Source organism: Mus pahari, chromosome 23 (assembly GCF_900095145.1).
Source record: "Mus pahari chromosome 23, PAHARI_EIJ_v1.1, whole genome shotgun sequence".
Lineage (NCBI taxonomy): Eukaryota > Metazoa > Chordata > Mammalia > Rodentia > Muridae > Mus > Mus pahari.
In genome coordinates, this window is record NC_034612.1 from 18,922,566 (window position 1) to 18,945,640 (window position 23,075).

Genomic DNA, 23,075 nt, shown 5'->3' on the forward strand with positions numbered 1-23,075 from the left:
AAAGGAAAGGAAAGGAAAGGAAAGGAAAGGAAAGGAAAGGAAAGGAAAGGAAAGGAAAGGAAAGGAAAGGAAAGGAAAGGAAAGGAAGAAAGAAAAGAATAACATCAGAAAGCAAACCTTTAAGCCCCACCTGCCCAAGGACCAGGTAACTTCCTGGGATGCTGGGAGTTATAGTTCTTGGAAAATAACAAAGCCTCACTAGAGAGTCAGGGGCCTCTCAGCTGGAGGTTCCAGGGAGTCGTAGCCCTGACCAAACACCATCTTGGTCGGTATTTAGTTAAAAACTTGCTTTAAGTTAGCTCAGTGGTGGACTTGGCTTCTCTCCAGCGAAACTCAGGGTTCACATAAGCAGGCTGAGCAAGCCTGATGGGCCAGCCAGTAAGCAGCACCCCTCTATGGCCTCCGCATCAGCTCTTGCCTCCAGGTTCCTGCCCTGCCTGAGTCCCAGTCCTGACTCCATTCAATGATGGACAGCAATGTGGAGATGTAAGCCAAATAAACTCTTTCCTCCCCAACTTGCTCTTTGGTCACGGTGTTTCATCGCAGCAATAGAGTAAGATGGTCTGTCTGTCTCTCTCCTCCCCTCTTTCATTCTTCCCAGCCTTTGAGACAAACACAAAGCCATCAGCACCCCAGGCGGTTAGGCCAGAAAACCTCACTTACTTCCTGACGGGAAGCCACAAACAATCCGCCTGGGGCCAATCGCTGTCTCAGATGTGAACACAGCCGCCCCACAGCCCCACGTTGTCTTGCCTACTTAAGAAGAAGAAGTAAACAAAATCGGATTTGAGATGGATAATTGCTTTAGCCAGGAAGAATAATAACATAAAGAGCCACTTAAACCAGACATTCCTGCCCAAACTACATTATGATTAGACCAGATCTGAGGTCCCTGCCCAACCACCCACTGAGAAGCCCAGCCTAGCTTGGTGGTCCTTTGTGCCTCAAGAATTGTCAAGATGCGGCCACCATATGCCAAGTGACCCACGGCATCAGAGGTTCCATCTCTGACAGCAGAGAGAACAGGGTCCCTACTTCTCAGACATAGCTCTCTGAGTTTGCCCACTGTTGACTGCCATTTCTTTTAATGAGATACATATATGTAAAAAAGAAACTTTGGATGCAATCACTGGATAGCAAGCTAGTTAGGACCCCCCACCATGTAACAGAGGATGACCCTTCACTCATCATCCTCCTTCCTCCACCTCCCAAAAAGGCTGGAATTTTTTTTTTCTTTTTTTTTCCCACCAGGTTCCACACGAACGTGCGTTCAGCGTGACGGGCGAGAGGGCGGGATTTTTTTTCTAACAAGTAATCCTACAGTCGTGCCTTCCCCATCCCCCGGCCCACTCCCATACAGCCACAGTTATTCACATCCCCCACAGTTCAAAAATATTAAGTGAAAAATTCAAGAAAGAGTAAGTTTTGATACACTGCAGTTCCACTTTATCCACTTTCTTGCTGTGCATTAATCTCTCAACTGTGCCTTGTTGACTGATGATATGTTTGGGTGCTGGGAATCTAATTCAGGGACACTGAGCTGGGGCTGGGCTCCAGTTACTCATTTGTAAATTAAGTTTTGCCTTGGCCCAGCAGAAAACAAAGTGTCTGTATGGGTTCAGAATTCTGTGACACTCCCCTCTGGGGGGGGGGATGGGGGGACAGGGGGTGTCTCAGAACACATCCCCATGAAAGAAGGGGTTATATTTTTTTCCCACCAATACAATAAGAGGCTTGTTAATTGCTGTTGTCTCTTCCGTTAACCTGCAGAACATTCCAGAAAATATCAGGGTTGGGGTAGGGATGGATATACATAGTGGCTTCACCAAACAGAAAACTCTCAAATTCTCTAGAGACAGAAGAGATGCTCTCTCTCTCTCTCTCTCTCTCTCTCTCTCTCTCTCTCTCTCTCTCTCTCTCTCTCTCTCTCCCTCCCTCTCCCTCCCTCTCCCTCCCTCTCCCTCTCTGTCTCTCTCTGTCTCTCTCTGTCTCTGTCTCCATTCCCTTCCCTTTCTCTATCCCTCTCTCCCTCCTTCCCTCCCTCCTTCCTCCTCTTCTTCCTTCTCTCCCCACAACTCAACACTTGGATCTAGTTTCTGCTAGCAGAGCATCAAGTGGTTGTCTACCAAGCCAGGAGGCAGGCCCTATACAGCTTATCTAGCAGGATAAACTAACAGATGGTGTGCCTCAAGGTTCTCAGGCACAGGGCTCAGGGTGGCAGGAGGCAGAAGGGGGGCATTTCCTGCCAGGGTCAGAGATCCCTATCTCAATAAATATTTACCCAGCTCCAGTAATAGGCACCCGCAGGTGATGTTCGACCTTGCAAAGCACACACCCAAGCAAGAACCTGAGCGGTTAACCTTCACCCATTTTATAATCCAGCACCAACCATGTGCATATTTGTGTCTTTGGGATCACAACTTCGGCAAAGAAATATCAAAGTCTAATTGTGGTAGTCAATGGGATTCGAGATGGGGAAGCTATCCAGGAGCGTTTTACTTCATACTTCATACGCCTCTGTAAAAACATGATTTCTTTTTCTTTTCTGGCGCATCTGTTGCCTTTGCAATAAGACAGGGTAAATTATTTAAAGCCGCAGGCACGCGGTGCACTTCCGTGAAGGAGATGCGGATGCCATAGCTTTTCTAACTCAGTCAGACCCATGAATAAACGTTTGAACATTTTTCTTCAACTCACCAGGGACCCCTGATCTCTGAAGGAAAGTTTCCAACAATGTTGACAGTCATGGTCTTTACAGACTTATTTAAAAACTCTGCCCCTGAGAGAGCTTAACCCCTAATGATCATGAAGGCATGCTTAAGGTGACAATCTAGGATATCCCTCAGGGTTGAGGTGCCCGAGCCTTCAGTTAAATGGACATCCCCTCTCTGAGTCTCTGGGTCGAAAGGTAGACCTTGTGTTTTGAAATGCTGGAGAGTATCTTCCTACTTTCCCTGCGTGGTTAAGTCATTCAAATGTCCTGTACCCTTCAAAAGTAAGGGGAAAGCTAAATTTAGACGCAGTTCTTAGTGGTGTGGGCTCAGGTCAAGTCAGTTCAAGTCGCAGGCTTGGGGTTGGAGGAGAACCACAAGGAGAAGAAGGTGCAGGAGGAAGAAGGAGAAGCCACTGTGGGTTAGGTGAGCCATAAAAACATGGCCAGATGGAGATCAGAGCAGCCCAGATGGAACATAGTAAGTAATCACTGGGGGTTATCAATAGGAAAGTTGATTCTAATAGCATAGAGGGTGGATATCTGCCCAGCTCTTGTACGGTGTAAGGCTTGCTGTAAATATAAAGGCTGTGTGTGTGTGTGTGTGTGTGTGTGTGTGTGTGTGTGTGTTTCATCTGGAAACTAAAGGCGGGATAGAAACCCAGGGTCAGGATTAAAAGTTTATACAACAGACACACTTAGGAAAAAAAAAAAAAAGCATGCAGAAACTATGACACGCCACCTCCTTCAGCAAAGCCAGGCCCTCCTCCATAGCATTCTTTCCAACTCTTTCTGGCTTTTTAGGACAAACACCTGCTCGCTCTAAATGATGTCTACAGTGCAGTCCATTTGATGCCACTATATAGATAATGATAAAAAGCGAAGTTTCCTGGTATTTTTCCAGGCAGCTCCCTCTTTTGAGGACGTCACCTTTACTTCCGGGGAAGAGTTGTGGCTGTCCCATGATGGAAGCCAAATGATTACCAAGCACATATCCTATATCGAAGATAGCTGAGCGAGGTATATATGGACCCCTTCCCACTCCCTGCAGGGCAAGAGAAGTCAGAAGATTGGGTGTGAATTCAAGCGTATGGAACACATACTGTCTGGGTCCTTTCCTCTATAGCATTAGCATCACCATCAATCTCATTGCTATCATCACATTTAATATCATCATCATCATCATCATCATCATCATCACTGATACCATCATCAGGATCATCACCATCATCACATTAATATCATTAGCAGCAGCAGCATGATCATCAATATCATCAACGTCATCAGCAGCATCACCATCAATATCACCATTAATATCATCACCATCATTGTTATCCCCACCAATATCACCAATGTCGTCACTACTGATATCACTATCAATATCTCCACCATTAACAGCATCATAATCATGCATGCCATCACCATCACCTTCATATTGCCACCATTACCACTGCCATCACCATCCTAGGAAGATGACCATCTACACTGTGTCCACCATGTAACTTCATCACCTCTCCCAACATCCTATTGCTTTGGAGTCTGAGGCTCACCACCACACCATTTGATTCGGCCAGAGCCTCACCCCATGCCCTGCATAGGGAAGTTCTGGGCCTCACTTTCTGCTTTGCATCCCAAATACAAATGGAACAACTGCGGCAGCCACACTACCTGGCAGCCAGTTGCAGGTTGAAAGCCTGAGGCGGCGGACACAACTGCCAGTTTACCTCTTCCCTCCATTCCTTGGGCACAGCGTGAACTTCCCTGGGTTCAGGCCATGCCTCTCTCCACCTGGGAAGCCTCAAACCAAAGGCCATCCAAACAAAATCGCTTTTCTTCTGAACTACTCTGCATGCTTCAGTGATTCCTGAGTAATGCAATCAGGGAGGACCAGAAGATCCATTTCCTATGTCTTCTCACTCATTAGGAGAAAACACCATCCCCCAACACACCAAGGTCATGCTGTCTGAATGCTCCTTGCGCCACATTGACTTGTAACAACACTCAGAATACAGGGTGATGTTAAGAAATGCAAAATGTGATTTACAATCACCATTCTAACCTCGAATTTGAAGTCCTAGAAAACTGGTCTAACTCTCTCTGATTGGTGCTCCTAACAGACTGTTCCCCAGATATCCGACCTCAGGACCTTTGCACGGCCACCTCGCAAGAGCATGGGCCACCTTCAGTGTATGCTCACGCCACCCTCCCAAACCAAAGACATACAACTGACACTCAATAAACCTGTCTTGACTAAACTGCTGAACTGTGAAGAACAGGCACAGCCCTTACATGGCACAGGAAGGAAGGAAGGAAGGAAGGAAGGAAGGAAGGAAGGAAGGAAGGAAGGAAGGAANGGAAGGAAGGAAGGAAGGAAGGAAGGAAAGAAAGAAGGAAGGAAGGAAAGAAGGAAGGTAGGTTGGTTCCAAAGGGCCATAGGGCCACTTACCACCAATCTCTACATCTGTGTCCCTGTCTCTGGACACAGTGGAAGTCTTCCCAGGGTTGGGTCTGATCAAACCGTCTCTAGCACCTGTGGTCTTCAGATATGGCAGGTCATTTCTAAAGATCAGGAAAGAGCACACGTGAGCTTCTGCAGGCAGAAGTGGCTCCATGTTCCTGGCACCTTCCTCCATACCCGAGGGGCACAAGAGTCAAGGGTGACGCTGCTCCATCAATACCAGCTGTAAGTGTAGCCTGACTCACCATCTTCCCAGCCTGGAACTTTCTGTATCACCGCCCAAACTCGCTGGTCAGCAACAATGAGAAATAATATAGTCCTGACATAGAACTTTCCAGGAGGGTCTCCTATAGATCAGGCTGGTTTGAACTCACTCTGCATCCAAGGATACCCTTGATCCTTTGGTCTTCTTGCCTCCACTTCCCAAGTACTAGGATGGCAGGTGTGTGCCTCCCAGGCCCAGCATATGTATCAAAATCGTCTCTGGTAGACATGCCCACAATCCAATCTGATATTCTTCAGTTGAGACTTCCTCCTCCTACTTGACTCTATGTTATGCCAAGCTGATAAAAACTAGCCAGCCCTAGGCTCAGTACCTGGACTAAACTGAAGACAACTGGGTATACAAGTCGACATGGGAGCTCTGCCCCTTGCCCGTATTATCAAGGCACGACTGATGACTTCATCATCCAGACAGTATCTCCATAGGCCAAATTAATGCATAAAAATCAAAGGAAAAATAAACACACAGGAGGGAACGAACACTTGGTACCATCAGGTACCAAAGATCAGAAATAAATCCCCGAGTATTGCCTGTGACCAAAGGCCACCTTACACTGACCTTCGGATTAGAACCTTCATAACTCAGGAGAAGTTGGGATGTTACAGGTTCAGAGTTCAGTCATAACTTACCTAGGGACATTTTTTTTTTTTGAGACAGGGTTTCTCTGTATAGCCCTGGCTGTCCTGGAACTTACTTTGTAGACCAGGCTGACCTTGGACTCAGAAATCTGCCTGCCTCTGCCTTCCAAATGCTGGGATCAAAGGCGTGCGCCACCACCGCCCAGCTACCTAGGGACATCTTTAGTCCCCTTATAAATAGGCACTTATTACCTACCCATATCATGCCAATCATCGAGAATCCCTTTCCTTCTACCAATCAAAAGGCTAAGAGGGACATCAGATAGTGACACCCGAGTCCGACGGCAGAGGTTCCGGGGCTTCGATGTAAGCCTTGGATGTTTCCAACGATGAGTGTGAAAAATTGACTCGCTTTCTGACTTTGTTACTATAAAAACGTCACGAAACACTTAGCACGCAACAAGTACTTCAGGGTAACCCGAGTCTTTGTCCCCAGGTCGCGCTCTCTTCTATGTGGCTCCAGAATAAACTATCTCTTGTCCTCTTCTTCGAGGTGAGAGTTATGCATCTGTGTTCACACCCCCAGATCCTCTGATTGAGACAAAGTACCGGACATTGCTTCTTTTCCCTTGTATTGTGCTAAAACAAGTTTGTTTGGGTTTTTTGTTTATTTGTTTGTTTTGTTTTGTTTTCAGCTCTCTAGAGTCAAGGGGATAAGGTGACAACTTGAACAGCCCTGGGTTTTTTCATCTCAAGGCTCACACGTGACACAGGCAGGAATTATATAGCAGGGTAAGTGACTGAAGAACACAGACAGGCAAGCTTCATCTCAAGGCTTCAGAATTGAAAACCCAGTCTGCGCGGCCGAGATTCGATTCATTTCAATTAAGCAAGCGTTTTACCACGCACCTCTGCCCTGCCTGGCAGTCCTTGAGACCACTGGTAAATGAGAGCTTGTCCTTTCGGGACTCAGGGGTTGGTGGGAAAGGTGGAACATTCACGTACCATCTCAACTCGAGCTAGAATCTAATAAGATTAGGCAGACGTGCAAAAGGCTGTGCGGGAAGGCCGTCTAGACAGGAGAGCGAGGCCTTGCTTCCTGGCCATGTTTAATGAGAGCCCTCCGGATGCAGAGAGAACAGTCAGAGGCCAAGAGGTCACCATATTAGAAACAAGGAAACAAATCTGCCTGTGGGCGTTCCTCCCAGTTCTGAGGGTGTCCTGTATCCCCACATGAACTTCACCGCCTACGAGACTGAAAATACCAACTTCATTAAAGGCTAATCCGGAGTGAAAGGTCTCACGACTGTAGCTCCAGAGGCTCCGGCCACTCCCGGCCGGCCATCTAGACTGAGCCCATCTCTGGCATCTCCTAAGCTTTTTAGACTTCTCTCCAGGATCAAGCAACGCCCCTTAGATTGACCCTGCATTGAAACCAAACCTCCTGTAGAAATAACCCAAACCCACAGAAAAGCTTAAAACTCAAGCTTCGAGGACGTGACCTGGTGCGGGGAGAGATGAAGGCTGTCCCTGGGACCCACATAGAGGAAGAAGAGAAGCAACTCCTTAAAGCTGTCCTCTGACCTCCACAAGCTATCCAACGCAGAAGTGTGTGTGTGTGTGCGTGTGTGTGTGTGTGTGTGTGTGTGTGTGTGTGTGTGTGTGTGTGTGTAAGACCCTCTGTATGGCAGAGAAATGTGTGCAGGGGCAGGGACAGGATTTCAACTGGGCCTGCTCACAAAAGATCATTCCAGATCTTGTGGACTTTTGATGTTCCCTAACAGAAGGGAAGGTCCTGGGACCCTCACCTGAATATCTAGTCACTCTTCCTAATCTATATATGATTCTGCCCTAATTGTATGGGGTCTCAAGGAGAGGCTAGAAGACCTAAGGGACGTTTTAAGGAGGAGAGTGGGTACCACCGGGAATAGTGTAAGCAATAAGTATTAATATGTGGGTTGAAGACAATTACAATAAGAGGTGATCTATAACTCCAGGAAAAACTTTTGGGGAGTGATGGCGGGGTATGAGACAGGGTTTCTCTGTGTAGCCCTGGCTGACCCGGAACACACTCTATAAACCGGGCTGGCCTTGAACTCAGAGATTCACCTGCCCCTGCCTCCGGAGTGCTGGGATTAAAGGCGTACACCACCACCACATGGCTGAGCTGCACAATGAACTGCAATCCCTGCCTGGCTGGGTCTATAGGTAACATGTCACATGACAACAGCTACGGCACTAACTGTTGCCTTCAGCAAGATAGCCACTCGAGCCTGTGTGTAGGATGTGGGGGAAACGGCTAACTCCTCATCTCTTAAAGGGCTTCCTGACCTCACCATGCCTACACTGGAGGCAGGTAACTCTCAGAGTAGATGACTGAGCAGCAACCCTAAAACCAGATGCCGCCAGCTCTCCCTCGCACGCTTCCAGGTTATCCCCTGAAAGACGAAACTGTCCTTGCCAGAGAACCACTCATCCATCTAGTATAACACAAAGTGGTATTCTTTATTTATGACATTTAGTCAAAAAAATAGCAGGGTAGGGCCCGAGAGATGACTCTGCAGTTAACAAGAGCACTTGTTGCTCTTTCAAGGGACCAGGGTTCGCTTCCCAGAACTCACATTTCAAGAAACGGCAGGGGGTGGAGGGGGGCTTGAGGGGTGGATATGAAACATATGCACACTTGCAATGCCTATTCTGGAGAGACAGAGACAAGCAGCACGGTTTATGGATTCTGAAGACCACCTATGGTCGCCCTCTGGCTCCCACAAATACACACATGAGCAATTAATAATAATAATAATAATAATACAATATTTTAAGCGCAAGGCTGGGGTGATGGCTCACCAAAAAAAAAAAAAAAAAAGTGAGAACCAACCAGAGGTTGGATCCCCAAAACCCACATGCATGCTTACAGCCCACCTGTAATTCCAGCACACTGGATCTAAGGATCCCTAGAGCAAGTCAGCTACCGAGCTGGGTTGAAGTCCCTAAACCTACAAGGTTTACCATTCCTGTTTTGGTCTCATGCCTTCCTCAAAACATAAGGTGGAGTTCAGTCAAGAAAGATAACCAACAGCAATGTCTGGCCTTGAAATGTACGCCACAAATGCAGGTGCTCCTCCACACAGGCACACACACAATACACACACAGCACACATGCATACATATCCAACAATGCATACGTATACTATAATGCATGCACAACACACACACACACGCACACACAGAATATGCATCAATGTGCAGCCCTCCAGTGTGACTGTCTGCCTGGCAGAAACATGTCAGGATGTCATCTGACTTCTTCATTAGAGTACCAAACACCCCAGTCTCTCCCCCTGCCACATGTAGTTCTCGGGGGGGGGGGGCGCATCAAGCTTTCTCAAGGAAAACATTAAGAATAAACAGGGTGACAGAAAAAAAAAATCATTCTAACCTACAAGTTACAGGAACTTTCCCCAAGCCTATGTTTTGTTTTCTTTTTTCTTTTTCCATTTTCAGGTGTTCGATGTGCCTGTGTCAGTGTGCATGTTTAACAAGTGTGTGAGCACACTTATGTGGGTGTGTGTAGGACCCTCATAAGACCCGTGGAAGCCCAAGATCATTGTCTCTTCCAAGATCATTGTCTCTTCTACCTTATCCACTGAGGCAGTGTCTGTCAATCAAACCCAGAGCTCACCGATTCTGCCAGTCTTGCTAGCCACCCGCTTGCTCTCAAGATCGCCCTGTCTCAGCCTTCTAAGGCTGGAATTATGGGTAGGCTGCCACACCCACCCACTATCCTTGTGCATTCTGGGGTCCAAACTCTGGTCCTCTCATTTGCTTGGCAAGTTCCTTAAGCACTGAGACATCGCCTCAACCCCTAAGCCTACGTGTTACTAGACTAGTAGTTCCCAGGTCCACGGTACACTTCATGAACTTGCGGGTGGGGAGTGGAGCAGGAAGGCTCTGCACAGAATCAGTCAAACTGGCTCTCTGTCAACATTCTGGTTCCCGTGCGAGGTCTATGTCCCACACGGCTGGCTGGATAGTCTGCTCATGCTGTGAAAGCATAGGAAGCTGCTCTCTGAGGCTTCCTGGGAGCTAGGCTTATTAATTCCAAAGTGGTCCGGCTGGATCACAGCTCTGAGAGGACGTGTGTGGCAGAACGGAGCACGGAGCACGGCTATCACTTCGTGCAGAGCTTTAATGAACGGAGCTGCGTAGGGAGATGGGAGCAGAAGCCATGATTAATTGATGGACCTTTTACTGCGGGCCATCCAATGCTGAGCCACATACACAAACACGAGCCACCTGCTCAGCTCTGTAAACAGGGCCATTGTGGGGCCGGAGAGTTCCTTCCACCACAAGGGCGGGTCTGTTTTCTTGGGTTTGTGCCCCGCCCCCACGTTGACAAAATTAACTAACTACCCTCTGCTCTTGAGCCCTGTCATCAGCATCCCACTAACACTGAACTCTACAAACGGAAAATGCTGTGAGTCTCCTAAGCATTTTCTGATTCTCTTGGCCCTCTGAACTCTTCATGGGGTTAATCCTGGCCTTAACAACTGGGCTTCAAACTTGAAACCCAAATTGGTCCCAAATAGAAAAGGAAGCCGACTTTCTGCCCAAGATGTCTGAAAGGTGAACGAGTCTGGATGTGATGTGTAAGGAAGCAAAGGTAAAGGTGGTCTCAAAAGAAACGGTGGTCTAAGGATTGGTAGCATGCAGCCTGCCATGGTCTACCTGTATGTCCTTATTACCCTTCATGGCACGGGAGGGTGAACACTGAACACCTTCCTTGCCATCTATTCCATGAGCGTATCCCCTCCAGGTTAAAGATGTCTCCTGGCTGAGATCAGCCTGGGGACAGATCTAGAGCTAAGCCCACAGATCACAACCGAAATTTAAACCACAATTACAGCCCGGAGGATTTGGAGGTGTGAGTTACACGTGGAGGCTGGAAAGTCCCCCCTACTGGGTCCAGAAATACTTCTTGCTGCCAGCCATAGCCCACCAGGAGGCTGGGCTTGCTGTCTGTCCAGCTGAGTGTAGACTCAGTTACTCAACTGACTTGTCCCATCCCACAAAGCAGGTACTTACAGGATCTGGGATCAGTGGCTCCCACAGGCTGGCCAGGTCTCCCCTCCAGCACTCCCAGGCTCACTGGTCTCTCCCAGCTCCAACCCCGGCTGCTCTGCTCAGCTCTACACCGGGCTGGAAGACTGTTTACTTATTCATGAACAGCCCCGGGCACGGGAGCGGCTTGGTGTCCATCAATAGAGAGGAAATTCAATCTGTAAGTGGGGGCTGCTAGCGCAGGGCATATCTGTCAGGGTGAGTCACACAGACAGAGCCATTGTGGAATCTTGTGTTTCCACAATAAGCAGGGTCCAGAAGGCATTGCTTTTCCTACTCGGTCTCTCCCTTCCCTTGTGGCTCCCCCCCACCCCCACCCCACAGGGCATACAGTTCTGGGAACCTATGGATCTGTGGACATACAAAGTGCCAGTATTGGGTCTCACTTGTATCAAAATGAACTTCATTCAGAAGATGGTAAGGAAAATGAAAGATATGGAATGGAACCCCCCAAAATTCTGTGTCAATTTATCTTTAAACCCTAAACTCTGTCTTTTAAAGTCATTTTTGTTCCTTTGGGTATTTTTGTTTTGTTTTGTTTTCCAAGACAGGGTTTTTCCTCTCTAAGGTATCTCTGGCTATCCTAAGAACTCACTCTGTAGACCAGGCTGACCTCAAACTTGGAGATCCACCTGCAGCACCACCCAGCTACGTCTAATTTCTTTAAATGTCCAAAACTATAACCCCACTCCTGCCCCTTTGCTGCTACTGTTTTGCATTGAGTCACTGCACCCTTCTGGAAAGTGGTTCCTCTTGCCTCTGCCCTCCCGTGCCTTCGAGGTTCATTCACTGCCACCAAGTCACACACACAGCCCAGGGCCAGAGCTAGGACACTGTGTTCAAAGCTGTCTCCATCCCCAGGAGGCATTCCGGCTCCTCAGAAGTGCCGGAAAGCCTTGTTGAATTAAAGACGCTGTGTCTTGTGTTTCCAGTTGGCTGTGAATGACAGAGCATTAACAAGTGAAAATTGAAAGCAAGATAAAACCTTCCCCCAGGAAAAGGAGTCAGACTGCTCCGAGCCCTGGAGAGGCAATCAATCAATAAAGCAATTCCAGAATTCTAAAGACACTCGTGGGCTGCGGAGATGGCTCAAGGGCTTGCCACACAGCCCGGATGACCTGAGTTCAATCCCAGGACCCGTATAAAAGTGGAAGGAGAGAACCCCACAAAAAAAAGTTGTCCTCTGACCTTCTCATGTGCACTACAGCACACAAACATTACATGTGCGTACACAAACACACTGTCTTAGTTAGGGTTTTACTGCTGTGAACAGACACCATGACCGAGGCAAGTCTTATAAGGACAACATTTAACTGGGACTGGCTTACAGGTTCAGCGGTTCAGTCTGTAATCATCAAGGCAGGAGCATGGCAGCATCCAGGCAGGCACAGTGTAGGAGAAGCTACATCTTCATCTGAAGGCTGCTAGCAGAATACTGGCTTCCAGGCAGCTGGGATGAGGGTTTTAGAGCCCACAGCCACAGTGACACACCTACTCCAAAGAGGACACACCTTCTAAAAGTGCCACTCCCTAGGCTGAGAAATCCAAACGACCACAGACACTAATCATAATAACTAATTTTTTTTTAAAGGACACTTACAAACTCCCAGTATGTCAGGAATCTTCCGCCTTCCACTGCAGGTTTCCCTCTCAGGCAGAGAACAGAGCTAGGTTCTAAACAGCATGTATTCCCCTCCACAGCCAATCTCTAACAACAGTCACCTAAGGCTCCGGGCAGTGCACAGCACCGGGACCTGTCTATGGCTGTCTGCCATGGTATTTAAGCCAATGAGGAAGAGGGTGGAAGGGCTCACCGCGGAACTGCCACTGTCACCAGAGAAGAGAGCTTGCAGAGCAGAGAGCTGGAGACCTGGGGTGATGCCTGCCCAAGTGTGGCTACCCAGTAGCCATGCCTGGAGTCTAATTAAATGCCTCCCCACCCAGGAGCCGCTCCATCAGGTTAATCATCTTACATGACCATTAATTTCGCTGCCCCTAAAAGCCTCTGACAGTCACGTGGCACTGTCGCCAGGCTAAGCCCAATTACTTTTCTCCAAACTGAAATTCAGTGTGTGGGGTATTGATTTTTTTTTTTCTAAAATAAAATAATTTGGCAATTTGGATCTTCATTTCTAATGCTGATTATTAACATCCCCGGGACAATAACAGCAGCCGGCACGGTGAGCAATTACTAAACACTAAGCCCTACTCTCTAAGCACCTCGACCAAAAGTGTCACAGACCTATGAGGCAGGCACTGAGACTGTCTCTGCGTATGTTACAGATGGGGAAACTGAGGCATAGCTTAGCAGGAGAGGTTTTGAGATTTTAAGTTGGCCAGTCTGGACATATGCAGCCATGGTCTTCCCCTATTCCCCCCATAAAGATGTAGGTGGCTGGGATAAACCACGGAGAAAGGGATGACTCGTCTTAGCTGTCTGTTTCCAACTGTGTGTGTGTGTGTGTGTGTGTGTGTGTGNGAGAGAGAGAGAGAGAGAGAGAGAGAGAGAGAGAGAGGGTATGTATGACGTATTCAAGTGTGTGATACGATGTTTGTGTATAGTGTGAGTGTAGTATGTGTTATGTATGTGATGTACGCAAGTATGTGATACAGATGGATGTGTGTGCGCGCCTGTGTTATGTATATGTGTGCTTGTATGTGTGTGTAATGTATATGTTTTCGTGTGTTATGGGTACGTATGTGCAGGTGCATGCATATGTGTGTATAGTGTGTGTATTTGCATGTGTGGGGGTGTGCACATGTACAGGTGTGTGTGTTTGCATGTGTGTGGTGCAAGTATGTGAACGTAAGTGAGGTCAGAAGTTGAGGTAGGTTCTCTTCTTCATTGTTCTTTGCCTTCTATATTGAAGGTGGAGCATTTGGTGACCTCAGAGCTCACTATTTGAGCTAGATTGACCAGCCTCCATTCTCTAGGGATGCCCTGTCTCTGCCTCTCTTACACTTGGCTGCCATACCTGCCTGGCACTTACACAGGTGCTAGGAATTTGAACTTGGATCCTCACACTCACAAGGAAAGCACTTTACCCACTGAGCCATCTTCCCAGCCCGTCTTCGTTAATATTAAAGAAAAGTCAATGCCGTAATATGCCAGGAACGTTATAAAGTGACGATTGGGCAGGTACACCCACCATGCGGTTAAATAAAGGCCACATGGGCCTCTTGGTACCCAGACTGAAGGACAACATGGGAATCATTGTAACCCACCATGTCCCTTGTCAGCTGGGGTCAGTGCTGCTTCGGAGCCATTCAGAGACATGACATCATAATCTGTGAATGACAGAAAGTCAGATGTTCCTCAATACTGTCCTTTTAGGTGCCATCCCAAAGGAAAGGCTTAGAAACAAGGCCCTTGACATCACCTGACCCTCAACTCAAGGACAGGCCTCAAGGGTCAAAGGAAAAGTCCCTGTGACAGACAGGACAGATATCAACCAGATGCCACCCACAGCATGCTTGGGCAAAAACCCTAGCACTGCTCCCATTGTTAAATACTACTGCTCCCATTTGGGTTCTGCTCTCTGTCACCTACAGCAGAAGGCCCTACCTTAACCTCAGTTAAGGATTTTGTGCACAAGAACAGGCCTCTGTGGTACTAGTTTGGAGTCTTAAGACCCCAGAGGTAGTATGTATGGCCCTACAAACAGAATGCTAGAAGGTGAGTCTCAGAAGTAGGAAAAACCAGACTTCAAATAGGATCATACAGCAGGGTCTACTCAGGGACTTTGTGTCTGCTGTGGGACTGGGACCTAGAGCTGACGTCTCTTAAGACCCAACACTAAGAGCCACACTCTTTGGCAGTCATTAAGCTGGTAAGATAAGCCTGGCAAACACACAGGGGTGAAGGGTCCCATATTCGAGAAGCAGATGCTGAGAGCCCGTGTCCGGCCACCACCTCCTCTTTTAGAGCGCTTCTGATCTCTATAGCTGTCTACATTCTCCCTCGGGGTCTGGGGGTCTCTGCACTGTCATAAAAGATCCCAGGGCTAGGCGGGGAGGGAGGGAAGGAGGGAGGGAAGAAGAGAGAGATAGAAAGGGAGAGATAGAAAGGGAGGAGGGAGGGAGGGAGAGAGAGAAAGGGGGGGCATGCACCGGGGTGTGGCAGGTTTCAAAGGCCTTGAGGCAGGAGCCCAGACAGTCACCCTCCTACAGTCACTCGCAGGCGGAAAGGACTGGCCTGGGATAAGGGAAGAAAATGGAGAAGCAAGCCAATTTCTTGAAGCGGCACAAGGGTCTGAAGCCAGACTTGGAAGATGGGGGAAGTGGATGCGACACACCTACTTCCTGAGCTGTGATCTTAATGACTGACAGCCTGGCTTCTTTTTTAATGTATTAGAGCCGATAGAGCAGATGTGTGTGTGCACACATGTGTGTAAGTCTGTGTGCATGTATGTATGTGTGGTGTGTGTGCGTCAGTAAGTGTGTGTCAATGTGTGCGTGCCTGTGTGTCAGTATGTGCCAATGTGTGTATGCATGTGTGTGTCAGTATGTGTGCCTATGCATGTGTCAGTATGTGTATGCATGTGCATGTGTGTAAGTATATGTATGTCAGTCTATATGCCTGTGCATGTGTGTCAGTATGAGTGTTATTGTGTGGGTGCCTGTGCCTGTGCATGTGCCAGTATGTGCACATGTATGTTAGCATGTGTGTGTATATGTGTGTCAGTGTCTGTGCATGTGTATGTGTGTAACCCAGGTTGCTCGCTGTCTCAAAATCTAACTGCACACGAATCCTGACTCTGCATAGCCCTGATTCATTAGCCACTTAAGAAAACTAATATTACAAGTCCCTATGGATGAGGGAGGTTAAAACCCTCAATATCTCAAGGGGTCTGAAGAGCAAGTCCAAATTAATTGGCTTGAGTTACTGTGTGTCAACTTAGCAGCTGAGTATGATGTACAGGGGTGGGAGGCATTGTGTAGAGTTCAAGACCAAGGTCTTGTCATGATCGCTTACAAGGATGTGAGGAAACCTGAGGCCAACGGTGCACCCAGGGGAAGCGCAGCCTGGGCCATCAGGACTGAAAGCCCTTCATCCTGTGCACTCTGCGTCCAGCCTTCCTGCACCCTGAGCCTCACGTCTCTGTTCTCAGTACTGGCTGGACTCGAGCTTCTATTCACCATACAGAAGCTTGCCCGGGGTCCAAGCAAGGGTCAGTGTGGATTTTACAATTGGGCATAGCTGTGTCCTTCTAACCAGAATTAAGAGAGTGAGCCCTTCCATGTTTGCCTGGTGCCAATCCGGGGGTCACAAATGTCTCAGTTGTGTGACGGAAATGAGCTCAGAGACAATGGAGTAATCCCACACTGGATCATTAGAGACCCCTGTGAGAACTCAGCCTTCTGTACCACATACCATGCAAAGCTAGAGGCTTCAAGGCTACCTCCCGGTAAATGAGGGGGCACCATCTCACAAGGGACGGTGTTAAGGGCCACTCAACTCGTTGTCACAAAACCAAGCTCTGAGCCCAGAGCATAGACTCTGCAGTCAGCAGGGACAGGGGTGAGGGCACCCTGAGGCAGGGATGATGGATGTTTTGAGGAGCAGCTTTGGTTGGTCCCCAGCCTACTCTTCCACAACCTGGGAGCCTATAAGTTCCCATGGAGCACATAGGACATATGTACACATGCATGCATATGCATGTGCGTGAACACACACACACACACACACAACCATTGTGTAGGAAAGCTACAGGGTACCCCCTACAAATAAGCAGTGATTGCCATGGGGCCGACATGGCCCTAGCTACTATTTATTTCTATCTTATGCGTATGCGTGTTTTGCCTGTGTGTATGTGTATACATATATATGCCCTCTGCATGAATGTCTGGTGCCTGAGGAGGACAGAAGAGGGCACTAGATGCCCTGAAAGTGGAGTTATAGATGTTGAGCTGCCACATGTGTGCTGAGAATGAAACCTGGGGCCTCCGAGAGAACAGGAAGTGTTCTTAACCATTGAACCATCTCTTCAGTCCAGTGTCTTTATTTCTTTGTATCTGAATATTCTATAATAAACGACAGATGTGGAAAAAAAATATTCACAAGGCTGTCAGGGGGGAGAAAAGCCTGTGGGCTTGGTGACAGAAAGAAAGGGACACCCACCCTGAGAGAGGCCTTTGGCTGCTCACCAAATGCCTTCAAAACATGCCTTGACTTCAAAATTCCATTCGCATTAATTTGTTTGAAGGAAAATACCGGATGTGATTAAGTCACCCTTTCAAACTATGCACAGAATGGATCGTCTCAACACAGAATAGTAATAAGCATGAAGATTTAAACAAAACTCTTCTAACAGATCCCAAAATACACGCAGCCGCATTCTCTATAAAACAGCCCAGCAAAGTGAGACCACAGCTACAAGCACCAGCATTAGGGTCAGCATCTTGGCTGGATAGGCATATGGGTGACTCAAATGTTTTCAAAAGTCCTTTTCTCTCAAAGAAAAAGACTGATCAAGTAAAAAAAAACTGTTGACATTATCATATACATATATATACATATATGTGTGTATGTGTATATGTATGTGTATATATATATATATATATATATATACATAAAAATTTTAAAAACATCTTTTTTTAAAAAAAAATTAAGCCAGACACAGCTGCACACCTCTGTAATCCCAGTCAGCACTAAGTGGGGACAGATACAGAAAGATCCCTGGAACTTGGTGGCAACTAGTCTATTCTTGTGAGCAAGCTCTAGGACCAGAGAGGAAATCCTCCCCCTCCCAAAAAAAAAAACAAAAACATTTTTAAAAAAAAAAAAAAAGGTAAAGAGTAATTGAGCAAGACATCAGATGCTGACCTCTAGCTTCCACACGTACACAAGTGCAGGCATGCCAGCACACACATGTACAAAGACACACACTTACACAGAAGATGGAACACACAGTGATCCCTGGTCCCAAGCATCATGAGTTGGACATTATGGAATCCTGGAGGCTGCATCTAACGCTGGTACCATGATAACACGTGGAGATGATAATTCTCTGTGAAGCTCTAACTTAAAAGCCTGAGGAACAGGACCCCCTGTCTCTTGGTAGCATGACCCTTTGCGGCAGCTGACAGATTCTGTTGGAGTGTCTGGAGCTGGAGAGAAGAGACGGCTGGAAGAGTGTGGCTGAGCAGGGCAGAGCCATGCTAGGGTGTGAACGTTAGCCCATCTCTGCCCCCCAAGTAAGGTGTTGGTATCTCAGGTCCCCTGCAACACACTTGTATGCCTCCTCAGCAGAGGAGAGCGTTAAGGGTGCTTCCACCTGACTGCCATCAGATGCAGGCCCACACACGTGCCCATACATGAACACACATATGTACACACACATGCACACAACAGACTCATTCTCGCTGGTTAGAACCTGTCATGTGACCCACCCAGACCCAAAGACTTCTAGGAGTGTGGTCCTCCTCTGAGAAATGAACGACTCCGTACCACTAATCCAGGCCAGAAGTAACGGAGGGTTTCAATGCAAAGACGGAACATGCACACTGGAGGAACGATGCTGGCAAGTATCAGTTACCAACACCATTAGCCTCTGCACCTGACTTTCTCAGCTTGGCTGCGAACAAGGCCTCTGTTTTCCAAGTACTGGGGTTAAAGGCATTGTTCCACCAGGCCTGGCTCTTAAATTTTCAAATTTCTTATTCGAGAGACTATATAGTCCTTGTCTTTTATGTCTGGTTTATTTCACTGAACCCAAACTCCTTCAGTTCCATTCACTTAAAATGCAGCCACCCTTGGCTCCCGTAGCAGAGGGCCAGGTGGTAGGGAGACCACCGCCATTTTTCCACTCCTGGGCTCAGAAGAGAGAGTATAGCTAGAACTTAAATCGGGCAAGTACTGCAGACATCAGAGAGGACATAGATTGCATACAGTTCACCATGGAAACTCAGATACCTAACACAGAGGCCTGCCAGCACAGAGGGGGCAAACACACACATTTCGGGGCTCAATAATAAAGATCCCCAGACTACTGTGGCAAGAAAGAGCCAACCATCTCTTCTGCCAGCACCAGAACCAAAAGGTGTAGCAGGCAGCTGGCAAGGTGTTCAAAGGGCAGTTTCTGCCCGCCCCGCCCTTCCGGGGCAGGTGCTTTCCGGAGACCCGGCTTATCCCCAAAAGTCAGATGCCAACTTAAAAATCCTTCGGGGCACATTTGAGCATCTTCAGGGTTTTTTTGTGCCATCCGCTCCTCTGCTCTGCAGCCCTAAATAGACTTGCTTTTAACAGCACATCTGTGCCGCTTCTACTTGAGACAGCCCTGCGCCAGGCGCCCTGGCCTTTGCAACAATGGGCTCGCAGCAAGTCATCGCCCCCTGTCTGTGTGGGTTCAGTGAGGTGGTTTTCCCTTGTCTTACAAGCCAAGGAAGGGGGAGGTGGAGTCTCTTATCCCCTGCAGCAACACGAACTTGTTTATCCAAAGAGCGCCCTCCTGTCTCAGTATTAGACACCCAATGGGGAACATAAGTGTTGTTCTCCAAACCCTGCCGACAAAGTGCCCGCCTGATGGCTCAGGGAAAGACGCTCTGTAGCTTCAGTTTTCTGCTAAAAGGCCTGTGCCACCATGCCTGGTTTATTGGATGCAATGGATCTAAAATCCACCTACTGAACCACATCCCCAACCCCTCGAGTGGTGTTTTTAAGCAATCATAGTTTTCTGGGGGTCCAAGGGAAGTGAAAGGGGGGAGGTTTTCCCTCCAAACGGCATGATTTCTATCATTGAAAGCACGCTGTAACCTAAAATTGTTGGTCCTCCCATTCAGGCAACTGACCTCAGAGGAAAATGCCCAAAGGCTTCTTATTTCTCAAGAAGCCTTTTCCTGAACAAAAAATTTATACAGCAGCAGGCATTTTTATTTTTTTAAAATAGATGCTTTGTAAATGTCATGGCAAGGATGCTAAGCAGAGACAGAGGGAGCCTGGGACCTGTTTATTTCTATAAGAGGAAAAGAGCTAGAGCCCAGGGCAGGGTGGAGTCTCTCCCCCCCCCTCCCCTGCTCCTTCTTGGGAGCCTCCTGCCTCCTGAAGGCTCCTCACTGAAGCTCTCCAGAGGGACTTTTGTTATTCCTTCTTCCAAAAAGCTCGGTCAGTTCCCGTTTGGCTCCACAACCTTCCTAATGCTGAGACTCTGTAATACAGTTCATGTTCGGGTGACCTCCCCCCCAACCATAAAATTATTTCGTCGGTACTGCATAATTGTAATTTTGCGACTGTAAATACCTGTGTTCTCTGAGTGTATTTGGGGGTCGCAACCCACACTTTGAGAACCACTCACTGCTCTACAGGGAAGCAAGCTTTTAGATGGTTTCTTGTGTTCTCACCCCACTGATGGGATAGACAGACAGACAGGTGGTGGTAATGGGGATGTCAGTGAGCACTGAGTTCTTCCACATGTCTGGCAGAGCTCTGAATGCACCACATCTGCAGCTATTGCATCCTTACCACCTCTTGGCTGAGTGTCTCCTCCTGGCTGAATAGACAAGACAGTCATACTGAGGTAAGCTTAGGCCTGGTCATTTGCTGTAGTGGTTAAGACTTGGCAAGGGAAGCTTGTGAGATGGCTCAGCAGGTTAAGAGCACTCACTGACTGCTCTTACGTAGGTCCTGAGTTCAAATCCCAACACCCACACGGTGGCTCACAACCATCTAGAATGGGATCTGATGCCCTCTTCTGGTATATCTGAAGTCAGCTGCAGTGTACTTATCTGTAATAATAAATAAATCTTTAAAAAAAAAAAAGACTTGACAAGGTCTAGAATCACCTAGGAGACACACCTCTGGGCCTTTGTGTCCCAGCAGTGACACAAGTAACTAACACTCGTGGGAACAATATAGACTCACACCCTTCAGGCCCTGGAGCTGCCCACAATGCTGTCCCACCCCGGGACAGATGAAGTCTCCAAGCGGCAGCTTCGCTTGGACAGAATCTAGAAATCATAGTATCTAGACTGATCTTTTTCTGTTAAGTCTTTCCAGAGCCCTGTCTCCTGTCAGTGTCCAAGTAACGGATTCCTAATGGCTTCAGTGGGTTAGTTGAATTCTGAATCTGGAGATGCAAGCTCAGGGCACCTTTAAGGAAGTATAGAAACACCAGTGTTACCCTTCCGATGAGAGAATAATCTACTGTAGTTACTACACTACGGCTTTTGGAAAGGGTCATAATGGAAACGGCATGTCTAGGGCTGGAAAACATTTTCTCTGGGGCTGGAGCGGTAGAATCAGGGTTAAGAGGGTGTACTGCTTTTACAGAGGTCCCGAGTCCCATTCTAAGCACTCACATGGGGCATTCACAACCCTCTGTGGCTCCAGGTCCAGGTGATCTGACTCCCCCTTCTGGCCTCTTACAGAACTGCACTTGTGCACATCCACACCAGCACCACCACCTCTTCTCAACATTTTTTGTTGTTGTTGTTGTTTTGTTTTTTTCAAGACAGGGTTTCTCTGTGCAGCCCTGGCTGTCCTGGAACTCACTCTGTAGACCAGGCTGGCCTCGAACTCAGAAATCCGCCTGCCTCTGCCTCCCAAGTGCTGGGATTAAAGGCGTGCGCCACCATGCCCAGTGCTCTTTTCAACATTTAGAAAACATATTTCCTGCTTCTCTACTTGTTGATTCATTGTTTTCTGATTTTCCCCCGTCTGCTCTTTTGTTTTGCTTCTATCTTATTTTCTTCATCTGGTTTCCAGTGTTGAATATTTAGGTTGATTTTTAATACTCTTTTTAAAAGAATAGATCTAAAACTGTCTGTTTTCTTGAGTGTGGCTGTGTCCCACTAGCCAGTAGTGTTCAGTGAAGGTGGGAAACAATGACCTAAAAAGCAAATCTGCCCTTACACACACTCTCATACACACACACACACACACATGTACACACAAATATATACATACATACATATACACAAATATATATACTTACAAACACACACATTCATACACTCTCACACTCACATATATACACACATACACACATATACATACATATACACACATACACTCTCACACTCACATATATACACACATACACATATACATACTCATATATACACTCAAACATACACACATATACTCATACATACACTCACAAACACATACACATTCATTCACATATACATACACTCATATACACATCATTCTCACACTCACACACATATACATACATATACACATATACTCACAAACATGCATACACACACATACACTCTTACACTCACACACATATACACTCACACACAAACACACAACCTCCCTAAGTGGGACCACATCCCTTTGGCAAGAGTAGATCCTGTAAGAAGCATGAGAGACCACAGGAGGAGATGTGTCCGCTTCCACGATCGGCAACTATTTCCTGTTGCTGTGATCCACAGGAAATCCTGGATGGCTGAGGCTAGAATTCTATCTATCTCTGACTGGGCCAGCTCTTTGACAGTGCGAGGAGTATAGGACTGTGCCCTTTCTCTCTCATGACAGAGCTGTGCCCTGGGTCTGGATAGCCAAGTGCTGCAGACTGGAAGCCCAGTGATAAAGGTGTTCTTCTGTCTCTTGGTTTGAAAAGCCGGAGGCCCACGCTCAACTTGATGATGGGGCTGATTTCTTTGGAAGGCCAAATGGAGAACCTGCTTTAGTCCTGTCCCCAGTCCTCTATCAGCCTGTGGCGTTCCTCAACTTAGGGACACTTGTCTGGTATCTTTGTATGTCTCTGTAACAAATCCCACTCTGTAAGGACATGTCACACTGGGTGCAGCGCCACTAAATAACCTTAACTGATGTCACACTGGGTNCAGCGCCACTAAATAACCTTAACTGATGTCACACTGGGTGCAGCGCCACTAAATAACCTTAACTGATGTCACACTGGGTACAGCGCCACTAAATAACCTTAACTGATGTCACACTGGGTACAGAGCCACTAAATA

At 47.5% G+C, this 23,075-nt stretch overlaps 1 protein-coding gene across 4 annotated transcripts in view; it reads right to left on the reverse strand.

Moving 5' to 3' along the window:
• The window catches only part of Rimbp2 (RIMS binding protein 2), a 195,558-nt gene that overhangs the window by 133,863 nt on the left and 38,620 nt on the right, over positions 1-23,075 (reverse strand). For 2 of the 4 annotated variants that reach the window (XM_021186605.2, XM_029533722.1), the window contains exon 2: positions 5,157-5,269. The exons of the other annotated variants lie outside the window; for them this stretch is intronic. The gene's annotated coding sequence lies outside the window, so the exon portion shown is untranslated. The remainder of the gene's footprint in view (positions 1-5,156; positions 5,270-23,075) is intronic. 4 annotated transcript variants of the gene reach the window in all.